Source organism: Bos mutus, chromosome 3 (assembly GCF_027580195.1).
Source record: "Bos mutus isolate GX-2022 chromosome 3, NWIPB_WYAK_1.1, whole genome shotgun sequence".
Taxonomy (NCBI): domain Eukaryota; kingdom Metazoa; phylum Chordata; class Mammalia; order Artiodactyla; family Bovidae; genus Bos; species Bos mutus.
Window position 1 is genome coordinate 1,230,479 of NC_091619.1, and position 18,924 is coordinate 1,249,402.

The 18,924-nt window shown below is 38.9% G+C and overlaps 1 pseudogene; it reads left to right on the forward strand.

Moving 5' to 3' along the window:
• The first annotated feature begins 4,542 nt into the window (after nt 1-4,542).
• Nucleotides 4,543-18,667, forward strand: LOC102267429 (T-cell surface glycoprotein CD1b-2-like; annotated as a pseudogene).
• Nucleotides 18,668-18,924: the final 257 nt, after the last annotated feature.

An 18,924-nucleotide genomic window follows, 5' to 3' on the forward strand; every position in this document is an offset into this window, starting at 1 on the left:
TCCAATCCCAAAGAAGGGCAATTCCAAAGAATTTCAAACTACTTACAATTGCAGTCATTTCTCATGCTATCAAGGTCATGCTCAAAATTCTCCAAGCCAAGTTTCAACAGTATGTGGACCTAGAACTTCCAGATGTAAAAGCTGGATTTAGAAAAGGCAGAGGAACCAGAGATCAAATTGCCAACATCCATTGAATCATAGAAAAAGCAAGAGAATTCCAGAAAAATACCCACTTCTGCTTCATTACCTATGCTAAAGCCTTTGGCTGTGTGGACTAGAACAAAATGTGGAAAGTTCCTCAAGAGATGGGAATAGCAGACCACCTGACCTGCCTCCTGAGAAACCTGTATGCAGGTCAAGAAGCAGCAGTTAGAACCAGACAAAGAGTAAAAAACTGGTTCAAAATTGGGGAAAAAAAGTGCGACAAGGCTGAATATTGTCACCTTATTTAACTTATATGCTTATTTAACTTATATGCAGAGTACATCATGAGAAATGCTGGGCTGGATGAGCACGAGTTTGAATCAAGACTGCCGGGAGAAATATCAATAACCTCAGATATGCAGATAACCTCACCCTTATGGCAGAAAGTGAAAAAGAACTGAAAAGCCTCTTGATGAAAGTGAAAGAAGAGAGTGAAAAAGTTGGCTTAAAGCTCAACATTCAGAAAAATAAGATCATGGCATCCGGTCCCATCATTTGACAGCAAATAGATGGGTAAACAGTGGAAACACTGACAGACTTTATTTTGGGGGGCTCCAAAATCACTGCAGATGGTGACTGCAGCCATGAAATTAAAAGACACTTGCTTCTTGGAAGAAAAGCTTTGACAACCCTATACAATGTATTAAAAAGCAGAGACATTACTTTACCAACAAAGGTCCATAGAGTCAAAGCTATGATTTTTCAGAAGTCATGTTTGGATGTGAGAATTGAACCATAAAGAAGGCTGAGTGCTGTAGAATTGATGCTTTTGAACTGTGCTCTTGGAGAAGAGTCTTGAGAGTCCCTTGGACAACAAGGAGATCAAACCAGTTAATCTTAAAGGAAGTCAATCCTGAATATTCATTGGGAGGACTGTTGCTGAAGCTGAAGATCCAATATTGTGGCTACCTGATATGAAGAGCTGAGTCTTTAGAAAAGACTCCAATGCTGGGAAAGATTGAGGGCAGGAGGAGAAGGGGGTGACAGAGGATGAGATGTTCAGATGGCATCTCCAACTCAATGGATATGAGTTTGAGCAAGCTCGGGGAAATGGTGAAGGATGGAGCTATTATTTGTTGATAGGAAAGAGCAAAATGTAGGTAGAGATTATGAGATATTATGAAAGGAGAAGGAAGTTCTACTTCTAATGAGCCTACTAAAAAAAGCTATCTTAGACTTGGGTAAAGCTGCACATATCATAACTCCTGTTTACATGTCTCATGAGGATTAGTTACTGAAAATGCTAGAGGTGAAGAGTGACTGAAGGGAAGATCATAAACCAGTAGTAAATATAATTTTCAACCTCAGAAATTCCTATGGTGTAGAGAATTTTGTTCAGAATATAAACTATTTATCATATTTAATTCTGGGATTTGGGTTCCAGAATCAAATATAGAAAAGCTGTATGATCAACACATACCCACTCTCAGAAACCATAATGTGGAATTAAAGAGTCTAGGTAAGAAGAATGAGATAAGAAAGAGGGCCAAGTGAGACAGTGGGAAGAGGTAATGACAGAGTTCCAGGGGACTGAAGGCAGTGGAGAGGGAGAATGACATAGGTGGACAAACCAAAGGAGTTCTTTTAGATTAAAACAGACTGGAAGCTGAGCAATTGTTTAATATTAGCATCCTATTTCAGTTCAGTTCATTTGCTCAATTGTGTCCAACTCTTTGTTATCCCGTGGACTGCAGCATGCCAGGCTTCCTGGTTCAACATCAACTCCTGGAGTTTATTCAAGCTCATGTCCACTGAGTCGGTGATGCCATCCAACCATCTCATCCTTGGTTGTTCTCTCCTTCTCCTCCTGCCTTCAATCTTTTCCAGCATTAGCGTCTTTTCAGATGAGTCAGTTCTTCACATTATGTGGCCAAAGTGTGGAGTTTCAACGTCAGCATCAGTCCTTCTAATGAATATTCAGGACTGATTTCCTTTAGGATGAACTGGTTGGATCTCCTTGCTGTCCAAGGGATTCTCAAGACTCTTCTCCAACACCACAGTTCAAAAGCATCAATTCCTTGGCACTCAACTTTCTTTATAGTCCAACTCTCATATCCATACATGACTACTGGAAAAACCATAGCCTTGAGTAGACAAACATTTGTTGGCAAAGTAACATCTCTGCTTTTTAATATGCTGTCTAGTTTGGTCGTAACTTTTCTTCCCAGGAGCAAGCGTCTTTTAATTTCATGGCTGAAGTCACCATATCCAGTGATTTTGGACCCCCCCCAAAATAAAGTCTGTCAGTGTTTCCACTGTTTCCCCATCTATTTGCCATGAAGTAATGGGACCAGATGCCATGATTTTACCTTTCTGAATGTTGAGTTTTAAGCCAACTTTTTCATTCTCCTCTTTCACTTTCATCAAGAGGCTCTTTAGTTCTTTTTCACTTTCTGCCATAAGGGTGGTGTCATCTTCATATCTGAGGCTACTGATATTTCTCCCAGAAATCTTGATTCCAGCTTGTGCTTCATCCAGATAAGCATTCCTCATGATGTACTCTGCATGTAAGTTAAATAAGCAGGGTGACAATATACAGCTTTGACATACTCCTTTTCCTATTTGGAACCAGTCTGTTGTTTCATGTCCAGTTTTAACTGTTGTTTCCTGACCTGCATACAGATTTCTCAAGAGGCAAGCTAGGTAGTCTTTTATTCCCATCTCTTTAAGAATTTTACACAGTTTGTTGTGATCCAAAAAGTCAAAGGCTTTGGCGTAGTCAAAAAAGCAGAAGTAGATGTTTTTCTGGAACTCTCTTGCTTTTATAATGATCCAATGGATGTTGGCAATTTGATCTCTGGCTCCTCTGCCTTTTCTAAAACCAGCTTGAACATCTGGAAATTCATGGTTCACATACCTGGCTTGGACAATTTTGAGTATTATTTTACTAGAGTGTAGGCATTCTTTGTCATTGCCCTTCTTTGGAACTGGAATTAAAACTGACCTTTTCCAGTCCTGTGGCCACTGCTGAGTTTTCCAAATTTGCTGGCATATTCAGTGCAGCACTTTCACAGCATCATCTTTTAGGATTTGAAATAGCTCAGCTGGAGTTCTATCACCTCCACTAGCTTTGTTTGTAGTGATGCTTCCTAAAGCCCATTTGACTCGCTTTCCAGGATGTCTGACTAGGTAAGTGATCACACCATCATGAGTATCTGGGTCATAAGGATCTTTTTTGTATAGTTCTTCTGTGTATTCTTGCTACCTCTTCTTAATATCTTCTGCTTCTGTTAGGTCCATACCATTGCTGTCCTTTATTGTGCCCCTCTTTGCATGAAATGTTCCCTTGGTATCTCTAATTTTCTTGAAGAGATCTCTAGTCTTTCCCATTCTATTGTTTTCCTCTATTTCTTTTCATTGATCACTGAGGAAGACTTTCTTATTTCTCCTTGCTATTGTTTGAAACTCTGCATTCAAATGGGTATATCTTTCCTTTTCTCCTTTGTCTTTCACTTCTCTTCTTTTTACAGCTATTTGTGAAATAGCTGTGACAACCATTTTGCCTTTTTGCATTTCTTTTTCTTGGGGATGTTCTTGATCCCTGCCTCCTGTACCATGTCATGAATCTTCATCCATATTTCTTAAGGCACTCTGTCTATCAGATCTAATTCCTTGAATCTATTTCTCACTTCCACTGTATAATTGTAAGGGATTTGATTTAGGTCATATCTGAATGGTCTAGTGGTTTTCCCTACTTTCTTCAGTCTAAGTCTGAAGGACTGACATCTTTCTTCAATCTAAGTCTGAAGGACTGGGAAACAGACTCTTTGAGGGCACAGACAGAGCCTTGTGTGCACCAAGACCCAGGAAAAAGGAGCAGTGACCCCACAAGAGACTGACCCAGCCTTGCCCATAAGTGTCCAGGAGACTCTGGTGGAAGCATGGGTTGACGGTGGCCTGCTACAGGGTTGAGGGTACTGAGTGCAGCAGTGCATGCATGGGACCTTCTGAAGGAGGTCGCCATTATCTTCATTACCTCCACCATAGTTTGGTCCCAGGTAAATAGCAGGGAGGGAACACAGCCCCACCCATCAACAGCCTCCTATTTAATGGATATGAAAATAAAAGTTTGGGAAGGTGAAATAACTTTTCAATATCACATGGGAGCCTTTCCAAGGTGGTAACTATAAAGGAGGCTGAGACCGAGGAGTGAAATGAGAGGCAGAGTGGGAGTCTAGAGAGCAGTGGGAGATATAGTTTTTCTGTGGTGTGCAACGTAGGCCAGAGATTTGTCAGTTGGGGAAAACATGAAGTCACTTTAGAATTCTGGGGGAAAGGTGTGCTGAAATTAGAGATTAAATACAAGCTCAGAGAGTTAGAAATTCTACTTCCCAATGAAATGCTGCTTCTACTACTCTGTTACTAGTGTTTATCATCCCGGGTAGTAACAATGAGGGCGGTAAGAGTAACTCTGGTTGCTCTCAGCACAGGTGCAGGGGTTCTGCATAAAAGCATGCTGCACCTACCATGATGGGTCTGGGCTCTGCTGTCTCCAGCCCTCTCCTCTATTCTGGAGGCTGGGGATGGAACCAGAAGCTTTGGGGGCAGGAAACTGTTTCAAGCTCTATATTGTTGTTCAGACTCTGGGTTCTTTTTCATTCCATCCTGATTCTACATTTTCCCTCACTCTTCTTATCCTTCTACAGTGTTCCAGGAGCCAACCACCTTCTATCTCAACCAGATTTCGGCCTATGCCAAAAGAACCTGGGTTCAAATCAAGGCTTAGGCTGGTTGGATGACTTGCAGCTTCATGGCTGGGAGAGTGACTCGGGCACTGACATTTTCCTGAAACCCTGGTCCAAAAGCAACTTCAGTGATGAGGAGATGACTAAATTGGAGGACCTGTTTTGAGTCTACTTCATCGGATTCATCCAGGAAGTGCAGAACCACATTAATGAATTCTCGTTGGAATGTGAGTACAGTCCTCTGACCTGAAGACACTCTCAATGACTTTTCTCTCCCTTGGTTCAGGCTATTACTCTCCTTTCCCCTCTTTATCCAACTGCATGTACACACTTGTCTAGAATAGTCTCCGGCCTCTGACTCCACATATCCACCCAGTCTCACAGATTCTTCCTATTTCTTGCATTCTTGTGTGACACATGAATTTCCTCCTTTGTAGCCATTTCCTGGTTTGCTTGCATGTAACTTGCTTCTCTAAAACTCCAAGGAAGAGCCTCCTTTTTCTACTTCATGCCCAAGTGATGTAAAGTGTGACTTCCTACTCTTCTAATCAACGTCTTCAAGCATCTGTTGCCCAATCCCTTCTCTACATGTAACCATTCCCTACACCATGGAATGCTGCACTTCTGACTCCATCACACGTTGCCCCTCTTCTCCCTTCCTGTCTATTGTACATCCTTAAAAGAGCCTAACCATACCATTTATGATATGCATACCTCTCCTCAGTGCTCTTCTTTCTGAAAAGTCCCGAATACTGCAATTGGTTTTTGAGTTATCATTTCACATCAGACCTTTCTCGCCACTGAAAACTAAAGTCCTATGCCTTTTCCCCATCCTTCTTTTCATTGTTTGCATTTTACTAAGTTCACTTCTGTTTTCCTTTACACAGACCCCTTTGTGATCCAGGTGATAGAAAGCTGTGGGTTGCATTCTGGGAAGGCCATAGGAAGCTCTTTGAGAGGAGCTATAGGAGGACTGGATTTTGTGAGGATCCAGAATCATTCCTGTGTGTCTGCACCAGACAGTGGCAGCAGGGGGCAGAAGTTTTGTGCACGCATGACTCAGTATCCAGGCATCTCCAATATCATTGAGAGGCTCATGTCAGAAACCTGTCCTCAATATCCTGGGTGTTCTCAACGCAGGAAAGGCAGAACTGCAGAGGCAAGGTTAGTCTTGTTCTCTCTACAAGACTTTTCTATTTCACCTCCCACTACTTCCTTTAAATTCAAAAGTGGGAAGTACCTAAGTAGAGAGGGGTTAATTAATAAATGATTTGGTTCCCATGGAAGTGGAAGAGGTAACTGTCCAAATTTCTGAGTTAGTATGCTCTGAGTTAGAGTCATAATCTGACATTCTTACTGTTGCTCCCTACCCCAGTGAAGCCTGAGGCCTGGCTGTCCAGTGGCCCCATTCCCGGGCCTGGCCGCCTACTGCTGGTGTGCCATGTCTCAGGATTCTACACCAAACCTGTGCGGGTGATGTGGGTGAGGGGTGAGCAGGAGCAGCCTGGCACTCAGCAAGGAGACATCATGCTCAATGCAGACTGGACTTGGTATCTCTTAGTAACCCTGGATGTGGTGGCTGGGGAGGCAGCTGGCCTGAGTTGCTGAGTGAAGCACAGCAGTCTAGGAGACCAGGACATCATCCTGTACTGGGGTGAGAAGGAACTGGGGCCCGACTGGGGATGGGAGGAAATGGTCCTGAAGAACAGAGAGGGGAACAAAGAAAGGGAAAGGATTTGATGGATGAGAGAAGAATGGAGGGAGGAAGACAGGCATGGAGAAAGGAAAGACAGGGAGGAAAGAGAGAGATTCAGGGAGACAGAGAGAGAGTCAGAGTTTAAGATTTATTTCTAGGACTACAGTGCCAGAGGTATGAAAATAGCTGTTTTAAACTACACAATAGATAAGAATGAAAGACTGTAGTCTGGGTGGGATGTGGCAAGAAGGAGAGACTAAGGGTGGTTGTGAGTATGAGACCTCTGGGAATATGAGAAAGGGAACCAGAGATGCCAATGCATCCAGAATAGGTCATGGTTGTGTTGACATTCAGGTGGGCAAGAAGGCCTGGAGAACTAGAGAAGGGGTTTGAAGTGCTATTATTTTGGTCTTCTCCCAATTGCCAGGGTGCTCCACATCCATTGGCTTGATACTTGTGGCAATAATATTGCCTTCCTTGATCCTTTTGATATGGTTTGGAGGTGCTGGTGAATTTTCTTTTTTTGACCTTTCTTTTCTGTTCATCCTTTTACTCTTTCCTTCCATTTTATCTATTACTATTATGTCCCTTTAGTCTCAATATTTCCACTAGATCATTTTCCTTTCTTCTCCAATTCTCATTTGTAGGTAAATCTAAAAAAAAAAAAAAACGGTAAAATATACATGACATAAAACTTACTGCACTAGCCATTTAAAAATGTGTAGTTTAGTTGTATTAGGTACATACATGTTTTATGCAGCCAATCTCTAGAACTTTTTTCATCTTGAAAAACTAAAAGTCTCTTCCATTAAATCACATTCCCCAATCCTTTCTCCCTCAGGCTCTGGCAATCACCATTCCACTTTCTGTCTATATGAATCTATCTACCCGTGGTACCTCATAGAATTGAAATCATTTGTGTTTTTTGCTAATGGCTTATTCTACTTAACATTATATCTTCATAATTCATTTGTGTGGTGGAGTGTATTAGAGTTTCTTTCCTTTTAATGGCTGTTTTGTTTACCTGCTCATCTCTCAATAGACTTTTGGGTTGATTCCACCTTTTGGCTATTGTGTATAACACTGCTATGAACATGGCATACAAATATCTCTCAAGAAGAGCAATTTTTTGCTTGTGTTCTTAACAGGTCATATCAGAATATCTTGTGAGCCCTGACCATGTCTCCTTTTCCATTTGGAATAAATATCCAGGAACCCAGAAACTCAAGTTATCAGCTTAGGTTTCAATTTAATCATATTTCAACAAATAATCATCACATTTGATTAAATCAGTGTTCTTGTAGGCTTTAAGATGAATAATAATTTATGCACTAGCAGAAACATAAATAAAATTATTTTTATGAGACAATATCAATAGTAGGATCCACTGAGATTTTGTAGATGTGATAGGTAAGAAAGAATATACCTTGAAATAAGTGAAATGAGGTACATGACTTCATGGTGTTATCACTTTGACTTCTTATTTAAATTTTTTGTCTGTTTCTGCTGAAATGTGATTTGTTAAAATGAAGTAACTATGATTACGCTGAGATAATTGTATTTGCAGAGCTGCTGAACATTTTAAGTATAATTCCACTCTCTTTGGATGATTTTCTTTACTTTTATTATTTTTAAAATATAAATTTATTTATTTTAATTGGAGGCTAATTACTTTACAATATTGTATTGGTTTTGCCATACATTGACATGAATCCACCACGGGTGTACATATGTTCCCCATCCTGAACCCTCCTCCCACCTCCCTCCCCATCCCATCCCTCTGGGTCATCCCAGTGCACCAGCCCTGAGCATCCTGTATCATGCATCAAACCTGGACTGGTGATTCGTTTCACATATGATAATATACATGTTTCAATGCCATTCTCCCACATCATCCCACCCTCACCCTCTCCCACAGAGTCCAAAAGACTATTCCATACATCTATGTCTCTTTTGCAGTCTCACATACAGGGTTATCATTACCATCTTTCTAAATTCCATATATATGCATTAGTATACTGTATTGGTGTTTTTCTTTCTGACTTACTTCACTCTGTATAATAGGCTCCAGTTTCATCCACCTCATTAGAACTGATTCAAATGTATTCTTTTTAATGGCTGAGTAATATTCCATTGTGTATATGTACCACACCTTTCTCATCCATTCGTCTGCTGATGGACATCTAGGTTGCTTCCATGTTCTGGCTATTATAAACAGTGCTGCGATGAACATTGGGGTACACGTGTCTCTTTCCCTTCTGGTTTCCTCAGTGTGTATGCCCAGCAATGGGATTGCTGGGTCGTATGGCAGTTCTATTTCCAGTTTTTTAAGGAATCTCTACACTGTTCTCCATAGTGGCTGTACTAGTCTGTATTCCCACCAACAGTGTAAGAGGGTTCCCTTTTCTCCACACCCTCTCCTGCATTTATTGCTTGTAGACTTATGGATAGCAGCCATTCTGACTGGCGTGAAATGGTACCTCATTGTTATTTTAATTTGCATTTCTCTGATGAGTGATATTGAGCATCTTTTCATGTGTTTGTTAGCCATCTGTATGTCTTCTTTGGAGAAATGTCTGTTTAGTTATTTGGCCCATTTTTTTGATTGGGTCATTTATTTTTCTGGAATTGAGCTGCAGGAGTTGCTTGTGTATTTTGGAGATGAATTCTTTGTCAGTTGCTTAATTTGCTATTATTTTCTCCCATTCTGAAGGCTGTCTTTTCACCTTGCTTAGAGTTTCGTTTTGCAGAAGCTTTTAATTTTAATTAGGTCCCATTTGTTTATTTTTGCTTTTATTTCCAATATTCTGGGAGGTGGGTCATAGAGGATCCTGCTGTGATTTATGTCAAAGAGTGTTTTGCGTATGTTCTCCTCTAGGAGTTTTATAGTGTCTGGTCTTACATTTAGATCTTTAATCCATTTTGAGTTTATTTTTGTGTGTGGTGTTAGAAAGTGTTCTAGTTTCATTCTTTTACAAGTGGTTGGTTGATCAATTTTCCCAGCACCACTTGTTAAAGTGATTGTCTTTTCTCCACTGTATATTCGTGCCTCCTTTGTCAAAGATAAGGTGTCCATAGGTGCATGGGGTTTATCTCTGGGCTTTCTATTTTGTTCCATTGATCTATATTTCCATCTTTGTGCCAGTACCATACTGTCTTGATGACTGTGGCTTTGTAGTAGAGCCTGAAGTCAGGCAGTTTGATTCCTCCAGTTCCATTCTTCTTTCTCAAGATTGTTTTGGCTATTCGAGGTTTTTTGTATTTCCATACAAATTGTGAAATTATTTGTTCTAGCTCTGTGAAAAATGCCATTGGTAGCTTGATAAGGATTGCGTTGAATCTGTAGATTGCTTTTCTAACCATGAGGGTCAGCCGAGCAGCTTTTACTCCAGAAAGCCTTCCTTAGTGCTACAGTGAAAGGAGAGCCTCCTTTGACTGGTACTGCAGAGATCCACTTTACTCTGTATCCAGAATTTGACAGTTCTTTTTGTTTTTCTTTTGTTTCTCCTTATCAGTTACTTGAGAGAAGAGCTTGCTCTCTGTGGATCCCTGGCAAGATCTCTTATGTTTTTCTTTAGTAAAATAATATGAGTTGCTATAACTGCCACATTACTAGTCTTCCCCCGCCCCGCCCCCCAAGTCATCTCTTCACTTTTTTTCCTCTTGACTTCATATTCTCTATTTTCTTCTAAATATTTCTACTAAAATATTCACATATAGGGAAAAAATGCTGTGCTCTCCTTGTTTCTACCTTGAACTCCTTTCAAGGAAATCAGCTCTGTCCATACTACAACTGTGGTTTACAATAGAGATTAATCAAGAAAGGATCGTGTTTCTCATTTACCAGTTAGAATGAGTGACAGGCAGGATGGTTGAAGGGTAATAGTGGAAATGGGTTGTGAAATCTTCAAGCAAAGGGTCAAGAGGGCTTTACTTGCTCTCAGAAACATTTATCTTTGCTTTAACAAGTCAGTTTTATCCAGCTTCCCTGTGGCTCAGATGGTAAAGTGTCTGCCTGCAATGCAGGAGACCCAGGTCCGATCCCTGTGTCAGGAAGATCCCCTGGAGAAGGAAATGGCAACCCACTTCAGTATTCTTGCCTGAAAAACGCCATGGACTGTTGCCTACATGGACTGTCGCCAACATGGACTGTCGCCTGAGGAGCCTGATAGGCGACAGTCCATGGAGTCGCAAAGACTTGGACACGACTGAGCGACTGAGTGACTTCACTTTATCGTTGACCTTTGTTTATGTTTATTGATTATTTTGCTTATTCCATAATTTTCTAGAAACCTCATTTAAAAAGTCCAAACTCATTTAATTAAAACAGTAGGAAAGTGGAAGAGGGGAGAAATTGTGAGCCAGAGGTACTAGAAGCAGTCCTGCCACCCAATTATACTAGGACAAAACAGACTTTAGGATTTGGTCATGGTAGAAATGGATGAAAGCATATATATATATATATATATATATATTTTTTTTTTTTCCCTCATCAATTAGCACAACCTGTTATTTCTCTAGGATGCATTAAACCCCAAATCATCTTATAGGGTATGCATACTTACCTGTGCTTCACTACAGTTTCAGCTAAGGCCAGGGTTCTGATTGGTGTACTTCTTGGATTGTGAGCTATGGACCACAAGCAGCAGTAGAACCTGTGAGATTGTTAGATAAAAACATTTACAGGCCCCACTCTAGAGCTCAGAAAATCCTGGAAAGAGAACTAGAATGCTGTATTTTAATAAGCCTGTTAGGTTATTCCAATGCACATTTAATTTTAAGAACCTCTTGTCTAAAAATATCTTAAGCTTTGAGCTATTGACATTTGGGGCTGGATAATTCTTTGTTATGGAGGATTGTTCAATAAACCATAGGATTTTTAGCAGCACCCCTGCCCTCTACTCACTGGATGCCAGTAGCACCTTCCCAGTTATAATAACCAAATATATTTTCAGATATTTCCAAATGTTCCTAGGGGGCAAAATTGATTCCAGATGAAAACTAGGGTCTGAGATGATATACAGAATTTCATCTCCCCCATCATCACTTAGTTGGAATAATTGGTGATCCCATTTAAATGAAGCAAATTTGCTGGTTGAAGAAGAAGGGACTCTTCAACTGGATAGTATGATTTCTTCAAGTCTCAAAGTTGCTATTGAATTTTGTTCCATAGGTAAACTGGCTCAGGAATGAAGCTCACAAATAGAACAGAATGATGACAGCATCAAAGACCAGATCTGGAGACCAACCTATCTCGGGATATTTTAGTTATATTAGCACAATAGATTTCATTTTCCTTTTAAAAGGACTGAGTTAGAATATTTACTTGCTTAAAAATTCTGATATTACTCTGCTTTCTGATGCCTTGCAACAGCTTTTTCACATCCTTTTTATTCTTTATCTTTGTTTTCTTTATTCTTCTTATTCTCCTCCCTCTGCCAAGTCACATTCCTCAAAGGTAGTTTCTTGGACTTGTGTCCTTACCTTCCTCTAAGTGTCCTTACCTTGGAAAACTTTAATTTATTCATGACTTTATGACCTCTGGATGATTGACTTTCTGTAATAGATCTTCAGTCTCAGACTATAAGGGCTCCTCAACTCTTTTTATTTGAGAGCTTGTGTGCTTCTGATGTGTTTGTGTGATTTTTCTTTCTAATATATAGGAATATGTTAAAAATATTTTGTCCTGTTTCCAGTATCTGTGTTAAATTAATTTATTAAGTTTAACCCTTAATCTGTATGTCTTTTTGGAATTTTGATGTGCACTCTTATGACAGGTTTAAATGTGAAAATTCCAGTTGTTTCTTTTCAATCTTCACACTATCTTTTATTGCATATTCTTGCCCAATGGCACTTGTTATAAAGACCAGTACACTGATGAATAGAATTGACAGCTGGCATCCTTCTCTTTTTATTTGTATTGGATAAGAATAATTCAAGAGCTAATATTAGCTATGATAATTAATGTGTTTATATATACTTTTAATCAGATTTATCACTTTCAAAGTTGTTAATTTTTTTATTATCATTATTATTATGGATGACTATTGAATTTCATTAGAGTTTATAGTGAAATGACAAAACATCTTACATATTTTTTTTCCTTTAATGTCATGAGTATACATTGATTCTCAAATGGTAAAACAAAATTTTGTTTTTGTAACTTATCTGTCTTGTTCATAATGTATTATGTGGAAAATTATATTTCATTTTGTTCATAATGCTTTTTTAGGTCTTATAATTTCTTTGGTAAGTTGAAGATTTCTCCCTCCTAAAACATGTTAAGAATTCTGTCCTCTGTTTTTGTTCTCATGGATGGTTTCTGTTATATACTTATTTTTTACATGAGTAGTCAATAAAATTCAGTAGTGAAGACTCAGGTGTTGGAAATTTTTTAGAGGGGAGGGAGTTTTAAATTTCACAGATAATTTTTTTAAATAAAAAGAGCTCTTTTCAAATCATTTATTTCTCTTTGTGTCTTCTTTGGTAATTTAGGTTTTAAAGGATTTGTCTAAGTTGTTCAAATTTCTGACTTACTGTTGGCTTGCACATATCTTCTTTTTATCACGTTAATATGGATAGAATTCACAATTATGTATTCCCCTTTTTAAAACCAGAAATTAAAAATTGGTTCTCTCTTCTTTGATAATTGAGATTACCAATTTTATACATTATTTCAATAATTACATTTTGGTTTGTTTGTTCTTTCTTTCTTTTTTCCATTTTTAGTATTTTTATTTATTTGCTAGTTGTATCATGGGCTCAGTAGTTGCAGCACATGGGCTCAGTAGTTGCAGCACATGGGCTTAGTTACTCCACAGCATGTGGGATCTTATTCCCCAGCAGGGATCTAACCCACATCCCCTGCATTTCAAGGTGGATTCTTGACCACTGGATCCTGAGGGAGTCTTAATGTGGGGGTTATTGCTATGATCATATCATTTTCTTTATTATCTCCTTCCTTCTACTCTCTTTGCATTTATTTTGTTGTGATTCAAGGATTCTGCTCACAAAGTTCCAGTTTATGAATGAGACGATTTTTCCACACGTCCAACAAGAAACACTTTGGAATTGAAGGAGGAAACAGAACAGGCCCTATCTTGAAAGTAGGACTCCAGCTTGGGCCGGACTGTGGACTTTGAGCTGTATGCCCAGTATCTATGGAAATGACATACCAACTGGAAATCCAGGCCCCAGGAAGGAAGAGCGCCAGGGGTCTTCCTTTACTAAAAGAATACCCTAATTATCTGTGTAACCGAATTGAATCATACATTCTATTATGCTTATTGGGGTATGACCACAGGCCTATTGATAATTGTCCACTGTTAACTACCTGGGCTTAAGACATATGAATCATGGGTTAATTTTGATTGTCAGGGAGTTTGGGGAGGTGGGTTTGTGCATGTACACTTAGAGTATATAAGGTTTTCACAAAAACTGGTCAGGGTCCTTGGCTAAGAGGAGACTCTGCTTTGGTCCCGCGGGTGTAATAAACTGCACTCCATTATCTGCACTGTCTTTCTGAGTGAGTTTGTTTCCTGGAACGTGTGGCTACAACAGAATAGCTAAGGGTCCTGTGATTCAACTCAATTCTGACACTATCTACCTGAAGATACTGTCAGATTCCGCAGGTTAAGGATTCAGACCTACAAGACTGTGGAGGGCAATCAGACTTACCAATCACAAATAGATTGGAAGTTCCCATGACCTTCTTTTTAGATTTGATTTTTTTTTAGAGTATCTCACAGAACTCAGAAAAATATTTACTTATTAGATCACATATTATAAAAGGACTGTAACAGCCAGATGGAAGAGATGTGTCAGATAAGATATGGGGTAAGGTAATGATGTTTCTGCACCACTTTAAGCCTACTATTCTCCTGTATCTCAACGTGTTTATCAAATTGAAAGCTCTCCGAACATCATTCTTAGGGGTTGTTTATGGAGACTTCATTACATAGGCAAATTGAACTATCAGTTATAGAATTCAATTCAAGGTTTATTTAGGAGGGTCATAAAGGTAGTTTCCAAGGTCACTTCATTATTTAACAGACAATAGCTTGATTATTTTCAACACTTAGGAAATTCCAAAGGTTTGAAGAACTCTGTGCCAGAAGTGGTCACACCAAAGGTCAAGCGCTACTGAAAAGAAGGTCATACAAATAATAGTACTATAGAACACAAGTTTGTGTGCCCAGTGCACAGTGAGGTTAGGTAAGCTGAAACATCACATTTTGGAGAAGAGAAAAGTTTTTTCAGGGCCAAACAAAGAGAACGGGAGGCTCATGCTCAAAGTTCCAAACACGTGGATGATTTTGGAGGAAAAGGTTTCATATGCAATATTTGGGGTAAGGGCTGCAGGGTGTGACTTTATTCTGATTGATTGGTGGTGAAGTACAGGGTGGGATTCCAGGAGTCATCTGCTTAGCCTGAAGTTGCTATACTCCCCCTGGGATGGGAGCTTTATTTCCTATAGAAGAACTCAAAGATATTGGTATATTATTGCTTAAGCAGAAACCAGGACTCTTCCCCAAGGTCACCCTGTTGTTTCTTGATTGCTCCTCCTTTGCTTCTTCTTTCCCTTCTTTTCCTGATTAGCAACTGTTTGAAGGAGTAATTTCTACAAAAAAGAAGTGGGAGACAGAAAGGCTTTCAGTTCAGATACCGGATGAGTGCCCCACCCCCAAAAAAAAAAAAAAAAAAAAAGAAAGGCTTTCATGCCCAGGATGGTCTCATAAGATCTTGCTCTGTTTCAATCCCTCCTGCTTTTTTTTTTTTTTTCTTAAACTTCTCAATCTTGAGAACAAGTGCTAGATAAGAAAGGAAATAACGTATTGAGTATAAAGGATAATCATCAACTCAGCAGAGGATCTCAGGTTTAGGGGGACTGGGTTTCAATTGCCCCTTGTCTTTCAACCTTCCCCATATCTTTCAGGGAATGAGAGGGGAACCACTCTGGGTACTTCCTACTGAAATAGGACATAGTCCTGCCTCAGTTTGGGGAATGGACACCAAATTAGAAATATTCATGCGTTCCAAGTCCTGGATCTGCATCTGGTATGATTACCCCTCTATCCCTTAGCCTGCCAGTTTGGTGCAACAGACTCAGTTAAAACTGACTTTAATAGAGAAAATAGATGTCATTACCTAAGGAATTCAAGAGAATAAACATGAAACTTAGTCTGGACCTAGCATCTTAGGGAGACTTGTATCCAGTCTTTTATCTAAGCTTTACCATCCAAGCTAGCTCTGCTCATCAGACAGATAGGCCAATAAATTTAAGACCATGGCATTGAGAGAAGGAAGGAACTTTATTTGGGAGCCAGCTGATTGAGAAGATGGCAAGCTAGTGCCTCAAAATAACTATCTTGTCAGAGGCCTGGATGCCAGGTTCTTTTATGGATCAAAAATGGGGTGGAAGGTGAGAAAACAAAGTAAAAAGGCTATTCATTTCTTGTAAATGTCCTCTAGAATGGTGAGCTTCAGGCAGGGGGATGTGTTAGTTTCACTTCCTTACAGTCCTTCACTTGTGGGTAGACTCAGGCTATCTCTCTGAGGCAGGCCATTATGTATGTCTACAATAACAAAAACAGCAAGATGAGGGTTAAAGTGACAGAAGCAGATCCAGCATGAGTTTAAAATTAACATCTCCTGGTTACATAAGTAGCTTTTTATCTCTGATATGGTACTAATATTAATAAATACACAATAAGAGCTATCTTAATGAAAGCAAAAGAGGAGAGTGAAGAAGTTGGCTTAAAACTCAACATTCAGAAAACTAAGATCATGGCATCCGGTCTCATCACTTCATGGCAAATAGATGGGGAAACAATGGAAAGAGTGACAGACTTTATTTTCTTGGGCTCGAAAATCACTGCAGTTAGTGACTGCAGCCATGAAATTAAAAGACACTTGCTCCTTGGGAGAAAAGCTATGACCAACCTAGACAGTATATTAAAAAGCAAAGACATTACTTTGCTGACAAAGGTCTGTCTAGTCAAAACTATGGTTTTTCCAGTAGTCATGTATGTATGTGAGAGCTGGACCATAAAGAAAACTGAGCACCAAAGAATTGATGCTTTTGAACTGTGGTGTTGGAGAAGACGCTTGAGAGTCCCTTGGACTGCAAGGAAATCAAACCAGTCAATCCTAAAGGAAATCAGTCCTGAATATTCAATGGAAGGACTGATTCTGAAGCTGAAGCTCCAATACGTTGGCCACCTGATGTGAGGAGCTGACTCATTTGAAAAAACCCTGGTACTGGGAAAGATTGAAGGCAGGAGGAGAAGGGGATGACAGAGGATGAGATGGTTGGATGGCATCACCGACTCTATGGACATGAGTTTGAGTAAGCTCCGGGAGTTGGTGATGGACAGGGAAGCCTGACGTGTTGCAGTTCATGGGGTTGCAAAGAGTCAGACACGACTGAGAGACTGAACCAAACTGACTGAATAAGACCTACTGGTCATTACAAGTCTCTTTTTTTCTCTGCTAACATGTGATCTTATTGCAGTGAAAAGAAAAGAAAAGGGGGAGGGATGAGTTATTTTCTTTCCCTTTCCTGAGAACAAAGAAGATAAAGAGAATAGTGAGCAGGGCTGAACATTCCTAGTTTTCTTTACTTTAACTGCTCCTAACTCTGAATGTCTGTAACTAAGTTTATTTGCTTTTCTGCCCCCAAACTCAGCAGGAGCTAAACTTCACACGTATTTTCCTTTGACTCTAGACTAACTATATCTGTATTGGTGCTTACCTCTACAACACACTTCCTCTTATGGTTCTTTTTTACATATCAGAAAGAAGACTGCTGAGCCACTGAACTGCCAGACTCAATTATTGGATTACTTATGTCAGACTATGACTGTCTTTGAAATGAGGCATGAGAAAGAAATCAAGATCCTAACATCTTTGTTCCTCACCCCTGACTCCTGACTTTGAACTCACATCTTATATAATCCCCTAGACTTCTCATGGTTCTGGGTCACGCCTGAGCTAAAAGTGGATGGATTTAGTAAGAATCTTTTTTCTTCCTTCCTCTGCAGTCTTATCATTACTCTATTCTTTCTTTTTTATTTTTAATTTGAAGGCAAAACAACATCATTAAATTTTTTTTCTTACCATTTTTTTCACTTTTAGGTATTTGTTGATGTCATTTAAATGCTATAAATGTCATTTAAATGATTTTAAGTCAAATGGTTTTGACTTAAAATCAATGAAAGAAATTGAAATCTCATTACACCTGATAGTTCTGGTTTGTGATTATTTGAGAGAAGTTAACAGGCATTTTTTTCTTTCCTCCTGCTTTTTAGTGTCTCAAGTGACATGAGTACATTCTCCTTGTAAAAATGAAGCACAAATTCTTATGATTCCTTCCATTCGTTTCACACACACACCCTTAGAGAGGTAACATGTTCTGTTTCCTGAATATTCTTCTAGGTATTTTCCTTTGAATTCTCACAAGCACATGTGTAAATATAGGAATGCTGTAGGAGTGTGTGACCTGCATGTATGATGTCATATTGTAAATATTTTTTTTGCAACTTGCTTTTACATTACATCTTGGAGACCTTTGCATGGTTGTAGAAATAGATCTATCTGTACAGTCTTTTAAACTGTTGTATAGTATTTAACAGTATGAAGGTGTCAAGGTTGACTCAACCTTCTTTTTTTCTGTACGTTTGCTGTTATTAACAGTGAACATCCTTGTATCAGTACATGGTTTTTGTGCATGTGTTCTAGGATAAGTACCTGGAGTGGTGATTAATCATTTTAAAATTTAGTACTAATAGAGAGTGCTCGTTTAAACCATTAACCTAAAAGATGTGCAGTATTTCTTTTAATATTTACTTGCTGAGAAATAACTTAATTTTAGCTTAATAAAAAGAATACATGTTCTACATGAATGAATTTATATGTGGGCCTTTATTTCAATTTAGTTGGAGCATTTGAATGAGTAGTAATTATATTTAGTTTTATTATTAATGTTTTCTGCTGGCTCAGTTCAATTGTAGCTATGATAGAGTCAATTAAAATATGGTAAGATCATAAATTTTCTTTTTCCCTTTCTCTTCTAGCTCCATAATGGAAGTGAAGTTTGTCTTGGGTGGAGGGAATTGAGAAATGTGACTTCACTGTCTTTAGTAGAAAGCCTAAATTACAGATTTTCAAACATATATATTCATACAATGAATTCCATATCTTACATAATATTTTAAATGTGCTAATAATATATACTTTATAATTATTGCATTCTTGAAACAGCTTCCTTTAAAAGTGGGTTTTTTTAAATATTCAGAAATAGTTTGAAAAGTAATTTCTTGGCCTTAGGAGACTTTCTTT